The 13,997-nt window shown below is 38.0% G+C and overlaps 1 long non-coding RNA gene across 1 annotated transcript; it reads left to right on the top strand.

Moving 5' to 3' along the window:
• The first annotated feature begins 6,926 nt into the window (after nt 1-6,926).
• Nucleotides 6,927-12,873, top strand: LOC308690037. The gene is made up of 3 exons (XR_014030113.1): nt 6,927-7,029; nt 7,624-7,746; nt 11,052-12,873. It is a non-coding gene; the product is annotated as an uncharacterized lncRNA (long non-coding RNA).
• Nucleotides 12,874-13,997: the final 1,124 nt, after the last annotated feature.

Here is a 13,997-nt window from a genome sequence, read left to right as displayed (position 1 = left end):
AAGATAGCACCGTCCTTTTTCTTGTTAGGAAACCGGTGGACTCGATGTCCTGACAGGCTGGAGTTTTTGCAAGCTCCACAAACACATAAATTTACCATGACGATGATAAATTGAAATACAAAAACTACTGAAAACACACTGTCTCACGACCGCTCTTACTGAATACCAACCCACTCTGCACTGAGCTGCGGCAGAGCACAGCACACATCTCCCTCGTGTGACGTAAAATGACGCGATGTTGAAAAAAAAAAGCGGTTTGTACGAGCAGTCAAAGAAACGCTCACTTTATCTACTAAATTGGTGTCATTATGTCGTTTTAAAACATTTTAAATCCTGCATTATCTTTTCATATGGTATTTTCATACACGGTTATATATTCATTTAGATTTTTTTTTTTTACCTGCAAGTTGCTCTTTAAACAAATTTGGGGAAAAGTTTTTTTGAAAAATCCTGCTTACCCTGCCTTTAATATGTCCATGCAGGAATTCACTGATGAATTCACTGATGAGGGCTTCAGATTAACCTCTCTGCGACCGCAAATACTGAAAGCTCTCTCCGATGGTGTGCTGGAAGCTGGACTGCAAAGTACATGGCCTGTTAATTTGCTTAACCTCAGAAATTCTTGACATCTTGGGCCCATGTGCTTCTGATCCGTCCAATTTGAAATCTCACTATTTCGGAATCAAATGACACGCTCCTTGCAGGGGTGTGGCCAAAAGGGTGGCACGGGGTGGCAGCTGCCACCCTAAAAACTAGCTTTGCCACCCCATTTACCACCCCAGATGATAGCTCGGTTGCTGATGTAATGTACAAACAGTTTTCAGTTGGTTTCTGGAGGGGCGTCGGCTTACCTTCCCCCCATCGGCTTTTGTTAAAAAAAGTTTATCTTACTATAATTCACTTACTATAATTACTTTTTATAATTCACAATAGTTTTAGTTTTAAGTCTGATGTCTTTATGTAGATAAAGTGCATTTCTGCCCCTGCAGCAGGCTAGTGTAAAAGGCAGATCGGTATGAATCCTTAGCTCAGAGCGACGCTGCAGTAACTAGAGTGTCAGACTCGGAAGAAGAACGCGCTTGTCTTGTCCAGAGATGAGTAGCCTATAGTTGTAAGAATCTCCACGAATACAAAAGCAAATTTTTCATTTGAATCGCACATTCTGACAGGTGTAATGGTATTAAAATGGTCATTCAAATCACAGATTTCAGGAGACAAAACTTGACAAAAAAGCATGTGGAGAAATAGCCAAATCAGCACAATATATTGAAGATCTTAATTATATAAATGTTTTTAATTATTATTACATTCAGCGTAGACAGCGATTGATAATGGATAAGTTAGTGTATTTCTAGTAAAGCTGAGGCCAGCGCTGCCTGTATCTTTCTGAGAGACTTTAGTGAAGAAATCAAACCAAATGAGCGTAACAGCACACACAAGAAACTCACAGAAGAAACATACATTCAAAATGTTGAGTTATTATTAATAACATGATACAGATAACTAATAACATGACTATGTTTTGCCGAATATTATTACGATTGCAAATGTTATATTGATTGTAAGTTAAATAAACAAGTAGTTGATATTAAGTTACTTACATTTTAGATACATTATTAACTGTTTTTGTTGTATTTTACCAACGAAAATAGTTCTAAACAAAGAAAAGCAGCACTTGTGGGCATTTTACTAAATGATTAAATGTTTTGAACGAATCGGTTGAATCAATGACTCAGTTAATAAGTGACTTGCCGCCATCTACTGGCAGTTTAGTTTCATGTTTAAAAGTATCATTACATTTTTTTCCAAAATTTCTTATTTGTATATTCAAAAGTTTATTTAAAACATTAATTTCATAACATTATTTATTGCAGTTGTAATTTCGCAGTGTACATTATTTAATTTGATTGATATAGTGTTACTATTAACACTGAATTTATTGATTAAATGTAAACATTTGACATGAAAGATGATGCATACAATAAATAAGGTTAAAAAATTGGCCTTTATAAAAATAATTAACGCCCTTGGATAAATATAAAAAATATGCAGATTTGCAAAAGTAAAAGCTGATAGAACACTGTTGAGGATATTGCTTTAGAATAAATTATATTTACACCACCAAAAATCCTTTTCCCCCCACAGAAAAGTAACTTTTTTACTCGGACAAGTGAATGACCGATTTACTAGTCCAAAGGACAAGCACATGCCAAGGCTTAATGTCAAGCCCTGGCACTTTGATAGGCTAGCTTACACATTGTGGCCAAATGCTAGTGCACAATTTATGAAGGATGTACACATTTACAAATCTAATTGTTTGATAAAGTATATGTAATAGTAATCCTTAATTTATTTTTATGTGACTGTTTCCTGTTTTGTGTGAATACAGAATACCCAGATGAAGAGGAGGGGAGACATAGATAGCTATTTTTTTTTTTTAAATCTAAGCAAGATTCACTAAAAGCAGGAGAACAGGAGCTAAGAGCTGAGGCAAGAGATGATGCAGTGGAGGGAGAGGAAGAACAAAGCAAAGACATTGAATGCAGCATTAGGAAGACAGAAACAGCTTCTGCATGTCCAGTAGGACTTCATGGTACATTTATTGTCAGCAACAGTGTTGTCATATAATTTTTCATTTAGGTTAGATCATATTTAAAGGGATAGTTAACCTAAACATGAAAATGCTGTCATCATTTATACACTCTTATGTTGTTCTAATGTATTATGTAGTTGATTAGTTAGGGTTTACAGTTGATTACAGTCAGATCTGTTTGTAGCCCTAGTGAGTGCTAAAAGGCATACACATGGCTGGAGTATTCACAGTCCAAGGATGCTGCATACTGCTTCGCTTGCTGACACTTTTCACTCCCTAATTCTGCCATTAGTGTGTTTACATCTTTAAATGGATACAAACTGGAAGCAAGCCACATTTAAAGACAGTGGATTCAGTTTGCATGCAAATTCGGATATCCATGTTAGTGCAATGACTGCCTGGCTTGAGAACAAAAGAATGGGGGAGAACAACTCGTCACTGTTTGCACTGATGGATCATGGCCATAAAAAAAGGTTACTGAAAATCAGAATTGTGTGAAAAACATAGCTGAAGTTCTCCTGACAGCTACACAGAACATTGCCCAGCGAGCCCACAATGAATCATCTGCTTCATCAAACAGAGGGAATTATTTAGAGATTTTACATCTAATCGGCAAACATGATGCAAATGCGAACAAGCAATTGACACAACGTGCAAAATACACAAGCAACACAATTCAAAATGAAATCCTTGAATGTTTAGCAGGAATAGTGTGTGATGAAATTATTGAAGATGTAAAGAAGAGTGAACAATTTGCTGTTATAGCTGATAAGACAAAGGACCTGAAAAAAAGAAAAAAAGAACGGATGGCCTTTGTGCTGAAGGTACTATTATAATGGCATGGTACATGAAAGTTTTTTGGAATTACAAATAGCAGAGCAGTTAGATGCTGCAGGATTAACAATTGAAAGTTAAGAGAAATGTGGATTGGAATATAGGAAAAATCTTGTTGAACAAGGGTACGATGGAGCATCTGTCATGAGTGGTCAGCACACAGGAGTACAAGCTAGAATCAGAGGTGGCCAAACATGCATTCTATGTACATTGTAGTGCACACTGTTTAAACCTTGCTCTTGTGGACTGTGAAGTCAGTTCTGGAAGCTGCACGTTTCTTTTCCTTACTGTATGTTTTCTTTTCCAGTTCATACGTTCACCACAAATGGCTAGAAGTGCAAAGTGAGATGTTCGAGGGAGCACCAAGAGAACTCCAGAGACTGAGTGATACCAGGTGGGCCTGCAGGTATATAACTTGTCGAAATCTAATGGATCGATTGTCAGCTGTCAAGAGAGTGCTTGAGGACATTTCAGAGGAAGGGCATCCTGATATGGCTGTAGATGCTAGGGGGTTACTTTGTCAGATTGATTTCATAGAAATTTCATAGGGCTTTTGTCAGTCTTCAAGAAAGTTCTTGGTAGCACAAAATTTGTATCAGACATGCTTCAGTCTCCCAAGTTAGAGATGTCAAAAGTAGTTGATCTCATTGGAGCACTGAAACAATCTCTGGGATGAGATTATCAAGACATTTCCTCAGACATGCCACTCCCTAAGCAAAAACGACAGCTATCTAGAACACTCTGCAGGGTTGTGTCATAACATCTACAGTTGGACAGCATGTGGAGATGGACAGTAAGGAAGCCTTTAAATCACACGTTTACTACCCAATCATTGACTGTATGATTGGAGAAATAGAGAGGCGTTTCTCAAAATTAAACTGTGGGATCATGAAAGGAATACAAGCACTTAACCCCTCAAGCATTAACTTTTTGGATGAAGAAAACATTGCCCTCTTAGCCAAAGCTTATGATGCAGATATGGAGGACCTGAAACACGAGCTACATAAGACCAGACGAATTTTAAGCAGGAAAAAGTCTGATGGACAGATGATTCCTGTACTTTGATGGAATTCACCAGGTTTCTTGAACCTTTTAAAGAAGTCTTCTTTGAGCTTTTCCGTCTTGCAAAAATAGCTGTTGTTACATGTGAGTGTAGTGCCTTAAGTGAGTGCAGTTTCTCTACACTGAAACTTGTAAAAACTCACTTGCGTTCCACTATGTCAGTAGTGATACAGTAGTGATCAGACTATGATAGAAGACTTAGCAATTTGTCAATACTTCGTATTGAGTCTGAGCGTTCAAAGACTATAGACATGGTCATGGATGCTTTCATTAAAGGTTTTTGTGCACAGCATGGTAACCGGCGAATTCAGCTCTTCTGAGTAGTATATCTACTTCTCTGTGTCATGTTCTGATTTTGTGTACATATAATGAGTTAATGGCTGCTGCCTTACATGTTTGACTATTTGTCTGACTAGTGTAACTAGGTTTAGCATCACACACCTGGACAGGACATGTCATACAAACACAGACAAGTCATCCTAAAAATAAAAAGTTTATTTGAGGTGAAACATTTAAAGGAACCGTATGTAAGAAATGTATTTCAATTAATCATAAAATGGCCCTGATATGTCACTAGACATTAATAAATCATGTTCATTTCAAATACTTATATCACTGACAACAGTAGTCCGGCCAGGATATTGTCATTTAAAAGTGAAGTTGCAGCCCTCAACTGATGTTGATGTTGTCATGTTGTGTTTTGGCCTGATGCCCCACCCTCCACCTACTAATCACGAAGTCAGTAGTGTTTCGGCATCCGGGTTGCCAGCTCTGCTCTAGTTACCACAGCTGCAGCTACAAACGTGTCGGATAAAAAATGTCTAACGTTACGAAACCTAAAAGACCTCGTTATGAATCCGAAATACGTCGTGACAAAGTCCGAAATAAAACAAGGATTTGTATAGGAGATGCCTTTGAAAAGATGGAGACGGCTGAAAACGGAGAACGTTTTGTAGCCTACTTGTTTTTCATGCAAGTTCTACAGCCAAAAATAGTAGAATGTCATGTAATCTTTCACATCACATATTTTAGCGGTATGGACATGTACTGAAGGGTTAGTTAAAAAATACAGCTGGTCGCTTTCACTTATAGCGTCAGCTAAATAAATAGCTGTATCTTTGAATAGCTGTATCTACTGTATATTCACAAAACAGCTGTTTTAAATTGGAATAATATATCACAATATTACTGTTTTTGTTTGTATTTTTAATCAAATAAATGCAGCCTTGGTGAGCAGAAGATACTACTTTTAAAAACATTAAAAATCTTACTGACCCCAAACTTTTGAACGGTAGTGTACATTTGATTTATTTTATTTTTTTACATGTTTGCTCTTTATGAAGTCAGTTACATCAGGGTTTGCTATTGCTGTGATCTAATGTGAGTGGCAGGTTGTTAAAGAAAAAAAAAAGAATAAAAAGAAAAAAAAGATGAGTTCAAATTAATTATTTATAACATGAACTGCTATAGGCTACCATTAAAAAAAGAATCATCAATTTTGGTTTCATGGTGACAGTAGATGTAAAGATGCTATGTATAAAAGGCATGTAAATCCGGCCAAATATACAGTATGAATAAAATCATGAAACAACATTAGAATAATTCCCCCTATGCAAAATAATAATAATATTTATCCCTATATAAAGAGTTTTGTGAGCACTTGTCAACTCCATCAGCTTACTGTGTTGTACATTTGAGCAATTTTGTTTATTTTCTCAGTTTTAGCTGCCTTAATATACATATCATAAATGCCAAGATATATCCCACAACTATTTACAGAAACTATTACACTGGGATGACGAGTTGACACTTTAAACCTGTGACCACAGAGACTTCAACATTGTTTGTATAAAATATAAAGAAATATAAAACTTCCAGGACTATGGCTGCATCCGAAAACGTACGTAGGCTGCTGACTTGTTGCCTCGCTGCCCTATCAGGCAATGACTTTGCAGGCAGCGTTTGCGCACGAAGGCACTTTTTCGGCAGTGTTACGCTTTAATGATCTACAGCAAAATAGAGCAAGCTTTGGTAAAAAAAAAAAAATAATAAAAAAAAATAAAGTAAATATTACATTACATGTATTTTCCAAGTATAGAACATGTATTTAAATAATACTAATAAAATTATTTAAAAATAATAGCAATGAATGTCTCGAGTATCCAGATTTCCTTTAGAGGTAACTAAGTCTTTAAGTATTTTTTTATTTTTTTATGATTTTTTATTTTATTTTTTTAACATAAAGAGGGCTTTTGTGTGTTTTGCACCCTTATCTCAAGAAGCAGTGATTATTCATGAGCTCTGGTGGATTTAGAGTTGGGGCAGAGTAACAAGTAACGTGTGTATGAATGTAAGTATGTGCGTATGGAAGAGATAATTAAAAAATTACCCTAAATAAATCCTGACTGTATAACAGCACAGCATGCAATATGCACACAGGATGCAATGCGCTAAAAAAAGGACTTTTATTTTGGCGCGGCAGTATGACGTCATACGCAGGCGCCGCGCTACTGCATAGGATGTAATTCGTCTGAAGAAAGGTTTGTATTTTTAGTAATTTAAACGGTTTAAATCAATACAAACTGTTCAATCAAGAGATACGTTTTTACAAGAGATATAAAGTTAATTAAATATTTTTTTAATGTAACATTATAATGCTTTATATATCATTAAATAACGTTATTTTTGTAGATAAAACGCATCCGCACATGCCTAACAAAACAGGCTCTTATCAGTGCGCTACCTATTTCATGAATCGCTCATTAAAAAGTAGAGATTAGAGAAACAGAGCTTTTTGAAACGTTGTAAGTTAGTCAATTGAAGCAAATGCTGCTTATAAATCTGAATTGGGCAACAAAGATGTATCTCTGATGACGAGACATGTCATTCTGTATCTCTGATGACACGAGACATTTTTATTATTATTAGGCTACTTTGTAGTGTTTTTTTATTTATTTTTTTAATGGGGCAATTTAAGGCCATTAACTCACTCTGACTCTCTTACCAGTGAACTGAACTACTGAACTAGAGCTGATTGATTTAGAGATTTAGATTGATCGCAGAGATTTAGTTTGGATTTATTTTCTTTCTGTTAATTATTCTCATCTTTAACATGACGTTATGTATAAACACAGAAAAACTGGTGAAACAACTGAGACACACTGTTATTATGATGGCGTTTATTAAAGAAGAGAGTGAAGAAATGAAGATTGAAGAAACATTCAGTGTGAAACAAGAAGATACTGAGGAACAAACAGGTTGGTTTCATTCTCAAAGCAGAACTTTGATCCTTGTTTAAAATGGCCTGCTCTACAGAAATGTACCACAAACGTACCTAACGTTACCACAAAACTGAGTAGCCTAATAACATTTTACCAATCGAACAGACGCGGATACAACACTATATCAATTTCGTCTAGCCTACATCTGACAATTTTGGGTTCAAACACACCCTGCACACCACACATACTTAACAGTGTTAAATGTGAAAAATACTGTTCGATAGAACTGCTTGGTTTGTTACCAGTTATCTGCGTGCTTCCTCAGCGATGAAGTTCCACATTTGCGGTTATCCAACACAAAAATGCATGCAGCAAAGCCTTTCACAATATTGTTTTCTTCAGATCACTCCAAATTTCTCCCCCACAATGGACTTGATTTTTTTATTTACATTTACATTTAGTCATTTAGCAGACGCTTTTATCCAAAGCGACTTACAAAGTAGGACTAGATTAAGCGAGTCATCATGAAGAGGCAAAAAACAAAAGGCAGCGCAAGAAGTGCTGAATACAAAGTTCAGGCATTATTCAGAGTAGCATAAGCCCGATAAGTGACGTTTAGAGGGAAAGGGGAGGTGTTTTTTTTTATTTTTTATGAGGTTAAGTGCTCCCAGAAGAGATGGGTTTTCAAATGTTTTTTGAAGGTTGTCAGGGATTCTGCATTCCGGATGAGGGTGGGGAGAGCGTTCCACCAGCATGGAACTGTGAATGAGAATGTTCTGGAAAGTGATTTTGTGGCTTTCTGGGATGGAACCACGAGACGTCGCTCGTTGGCCGATCGTAGGTTTCTGGTAGGGATGTAGACTCGTAGGAGTGAGTGAAAGTAGGAGGGAGCTGAGCCTGTGATAGATCTGTAAGCAAGCGTCAATGCCTTGAACTTGATGCGAGCAGCGAGAGGTAGCCAGTGCAGTGAGCTGAACAGAGGAGTGACGTGGGCCCTCTTTGGCTCGTTGAAGACAAGACGGGCTGCAGCATTTTGGATCATCTGTAGGGGTTTAGTTGCACATGCTGGAAGTCCGGCCAGAAGAGCATTACAGTAGTCAAGCCTAGAAATGACCAGGGTCTGGACGAGAAGTTGTGTTGCATGCTCAGTTAGGAAAGGCCTGATCTTCCTGATGTTGTGCAGTGCAAACCTGCATGATCGAGCTGTCTTTGAAATGTGATCTGGGAAGGTCAGCTGGTCATCAAACGTTACTCCAAGATTTCTCACCGACTTTGATGGGGTGATTGATGATGACTCTAGCTGGATAGTGAAGTTGTGCTGCAGAGACGGATTGGCAGGGAGGACGAGAAGCTCAGTCTTTGCCAGGTTGAGCTGCAGGTGATGTTCCTTCATCCACGTCGAGATGTCCGCCAGGCAGCTTGAGATCCGTGCAGCTACTGTGGGATCATATGGTTGAAACGAGAGGAAGAGCTGTGTGTCATCAGCATAGCAGTGGTAGGAGAAGCCGTGTGCTTGTATGATGTGTCCCAGTGATGTGGTGTAGATGGAGAAGAGGAGGGGACCAAGAACTGAACCCTGGGGAACCCCTGTGGTCAGTTGATGTGCTCCGGATACCTCGCCTCTCCATGCGACCTTGAAGGACCTACCTGTGAGATAGGACTCAAACCAGTGGAGTGAAGTTCCTGTGATGCCCAGTGCTGAGAGGCTGGACAGAAGGATTTGATGATTCACAGTGTCGAAGGCAGCAGACAGATCCAGGAGGATGAGGACTGAGGATTTGGAAGCAGCTTTTGCGATCCGTAGGGCTTCTGTGACAGACAGTAATGCAGTCTCAGTAGAATGCCCTTTCTTGAAGCCGGATTGGTTGACATCCAGCTGGTTGTTGAGAGACAGAAAGGATGTTACTTGGTTGAAAACAGCTCTTTCAAGTGTCTTCGCAATGAATGGTAGGAGAGAGATAGGTCTGTAATGTTCTACAAATGATGTGTTTAGCGTTGGTTTTTTAAGCAGTGGAGTAACACTTAAAGGGATACTTCACCTCTGGGAAGATGAATGTGTATTTAAAATAGGTCATTTATGTAGAAGAAATGTGGAGAAATTTTTGAATTTGGAGCTTTCTAGACCGAGAAAAGCCAGAAAATGTATTTTTGGCTTATGTGGATGAAAGACAACAACTCCCAGAATGCACTTGCTTCGCTGCCTTAGGAGGCCACGCCTACCGGTTAGAGAGCACAGTTGAAAACAACAAGGCTAGCCTAAGTAAGTGATGAGTTTGCCAGGGATTTAGAGACCCAAAATGTCCGGGATTCGGCTTTTGCGTTCTACAGTCGGCATTCATCATGTTTACTGTGGCGAGCAGGACGAGGCTGACGGCCGCGGGAGAACGGCGCGAGGCCGATGGCGTCATTACCAGATGCGCCGGGTCTCGCATCTCTCACGGAGGAGCGGAAATTTTCGTAGCAAGGGTAAAACACACATCAACCGATCACTTGTTTAGCGTTCATGTAAACACTACAGTCAGATTCACCGATCGGAATTAATTCAGTTAGATTGAAACGAGAGGTGTGCATGTAAACAATGAATGGCGACCGCAGAACGCAAAAGCCGAATCCCGGACATTTTTAACAGTCTCGCCCACCGGACAAGTCCGGGAAAAGGAAGATGGTAACCCCTACTTACTCAGCTTTCTCCTATTATTCAGCTTTCTCCACAAAACAAGAGCATGCTAGCTTAGCTTCCAAAGAAAGACGGCTGATACTGTGTACATTCTGTGAGTGAGATCCCACCCTCTATGGGTGGGCTGTAAACATGCGGAACAACGCCATCTACTGGCTGTAGTCTTTAGCCTCTGGACAGAAAATCCTCCGATGACGCAAAATGACGATTTTTGCGTCATCGGAGGATTTTTTCCAGACAAAAAATACATAAATCTCTCCTCTCAGGGGGATATGAGGGGGGAAAGCATGGTAATTCGAAAATACTACAGGTTTTCTACTAATACAAAGCTTAATGCTAAATCCTGAAGTAACCCTTTAACGACTGTAAGGCAGATTATGAATGTAATTTGATACTTAAGATCGATCTTGCCCAAACAACCCGAGTCAGAAAGTTACGTTCAGTCGGTGTTTAAAATCTGCTACAGTTGGAAAGAGTCTGTAAGTGTGTTCAGTTTAGTCTTAGAATGTTTCAACTAGTCGTTAAGTGTGTCCCCTGCATTAGTGAATAGCGAATGTATATAGGATCTAGTGTACACGTTTTTTTTTTTTTTTTATGCTTTACATGTCTAAATGTTTTGAATTGTGTCGCTTTGTGCCATTAAACTGGGGTTATTTTTTCTTAGATCTGATGGCACTAAAAGAGGAGAGTCAAGAGGACACTAAAAAGGAAGTCAAAGATCTGTATGCAAAACATGATTTAATACCTGGAGAAAAATCCTTGTGTTGCTCACAGAATGAAAAGACTTTGTCACGAAAAAGAGCTCAAAATACAGAAACTGGAAGTTATATCACCTGTGAACATTGTGGAAAGAGTTTCATAAAACATAAAAACCTTCAAGTTCACATGAGAATTCACACAGGAGAGAAGCCATTTACTTGCCAGCAATGTGGAAAGAGTTTTGCTCAAAAAGGTAGTCTTAAATCCCACATGAGAGTTCACACTAAAGAGAGCCCTTTCACCTGCCAACAATGTGGAAAAAGTTTCACTCAAAAAGGAAACCTGAAAGTCCATATGAGAATTCACTTTAAAGTGACCCCATTCACCTGCCAACAATGTGGAAAAAGTTTCACTCAAAAAGGAAGCCTTAAAGATCACATGAGAATTCACACTGGAGAGAACCCTTACACATGCCAACAGTGTGGGAAAAATTTTATTCGAAAAGGAAACCTAAAAGTCCATATGAGAGTTCACACTGGAGAGAGCCCTTACACCTGTCAACAGTGTGGAAAAAGTTTTTCTCAAAAAGCAAGCCTTAACTGCCACACAAGAATTCACACTGGAGAGAAGCCTTACAAATGCCCTCATTGTGAAAAGAGTTTTACTCATAAAGGAACCCTTAATAAGCACATGTCAATTCACACTGGAGAGAAGCCGTTTGTATGTGGTCAGTGTGGAAAGAGTTTCAGATTTACAATAACCCTTAATTACCACATGAAGATTCACTCAAAAGATAACTGTTTAATATGTCATCAGTGTGGTAGAAGTTTCACAGACAAGAAGCACCTTAAGAATCATGTAGAAATACACATCGGAGAGAAGCCTTTCATGTGCCATCACTGTGGAAAGACTTTCAAAAAAAATGCAAACCTTGAGATTCACACAAGAATTCACACTGGAGAGAAGCCTTATACCTGTCTTCAGTGTGGAAAGAGTTTCACAGTTAAAGGAAACCTTGACATTCACTCAAGGGTTCATACTGGAGAGAGGCCTTACAAGTGTCTTTGGTGTGAGAGTACTTTCAAATATCATAGAGACCTGAAATTGCATTTGCAAACTCATTCTAGAAAGAAATTACGAAGATCTGAGTGTGACAAGAGGATTACGAAAAGGAGCAATTTAAGAAATTACCTGAAACGTCATTTGCAAACTCATTCTAGAAAGAAATTACAAATATCTGAGTGTGACAAGAGGTTTATGAAAAGGAGCAATTCAAGAAATGACCTGCTCATTCACTCTGGAGGAAGGCGATTTAATTGTGACCAGTGTAAAAAGACATTTCTTTTGCCATCACACTTACAGATACACAGGAAAAGTCACACAGAAGTGAGACCCTATAATTGTTCTTTTTGTGGAAAGCGTTTTAAATGGCTCAGCAATTTACAATGGCACCAGAAATTATCCGTCTGTGTGAAATCAAAGCTACATTCACGCAGCAGATGAATGTGCCCCAAAATGGATTTTCTGCTCAAATGTGTGTGTGTGTGTGTGTGTGTGTGTGTGTGTGTGTGTGTGTGTGTGTGTGTGTGTGTGTGTGTGTGTGTGTGTGTGTATATAAATATCACTGATTCTTGAGAGTCGGGACAAAACATGTCCCACATAGAAAAGTCTAATTTATAGCAAAAATTAAGAAATTCATCATGATTGACATACTTACAAAGTTAAATCTAAAGGAATTGTATATACCTATCTGATTTTTAGAATAAACTTTTTTTATCTTTTTGGGGAAAATTTGTTTTAATTTATGGTCTGTGGTTAGAAGGTCCATGTTATTGCACTTGTCCTCAGCAAGAGGTCACAATATTAACCATCCCAAAAAACTTTAAAAAAGCTCTACAATTGTGAAAACATATCAAATAAAAAATAAGGGGTATAAATATAAAAAAAAAATGCATGAAGTGAACATCAAACAATATTTTCCATAAAAATCTGCCTATTAAAGTTGTGTCCTCAGTTTCTGTCAACTCCGTCAGATTGTTTTCATAAAGCTCTTTAAATCAGGAAAAAGCATGGTCAGCTATATCCATTTTCATCTCCCTGCCTGTGGTGAATGCAGCACTACCACACATGCTCTGGTACGTTTTACATTTTTTTTTTTTTTTTAGACAAACAATGTCAATATTCCTATGGTCACAGCTGCACCATGTCAATACCATCTTTCTGTTAAGATACTTTTTTTTAAACCATTGTGGATTGAATTTAAGCATTTTAGTGAGGTTATTGGGACAGCTAGCAACTGAGGAAAAACTACCTAGCTGCAGTGTACAATACATGTTTTGGCGGGAAAATACATGCCCTTACGTCAACTCCGTCAGACGTCAACTCCGTCAGGTTCTATGTCTGATGGAGTTGACCTGTAAGCTGACGGAGTTGACAAATCCACCAATAACCTCTAAATGTGCGAATATAATATTATTTGTGAATATAGTGAAGGGTTAAACTGTTATTTCAGGGTTTTATTTACACTTAAATGCTCATACATAGCATGCATTACATTATTTAACCATGTGCATCTGACTTGTTGAGAATGGGCAGGCAGTGGTCTGCTTATTATTGTGTAACGTGTAACTTTGCCAGCACTTTAATATATATATATATATATATATATATATATATATATATATATATATATATATATATATATATTATATATGTAGAGACAGAGAAATGAGAAGCCAGTGTAGGGCTGGGCGATATGGACAAAAAAAAAAAAATTTTTTTTTATATCAGTCGATATTGATAATTATCACGATAAATGTCAAATCTTTATTTCTTTCAAGTTTAAAGTCAGATTTTTGCTCCTAAGTGAAAGTTGTAGAAAACAAAGCGTTAACTGTGGTTTCAAACTACT

The sequence above is a fragment of the Scardinius erythrophthalmus genome (genome assembly GCF_964197995.2).
Source record: "Scardinius erythrophthalmus genome assembly, chromosome: 4".
In the NCBI taxonomy this organism is placed as follows: Eukaryota; Metazoa; Chordata; class Actinopteri; order Cypriniformes; family Leuciscidae; genus Scardinius; species Scardinius erythrophthalmus.
This window is presented reverse-complemented; position numbering and strand designations above follow the sequence as displayed.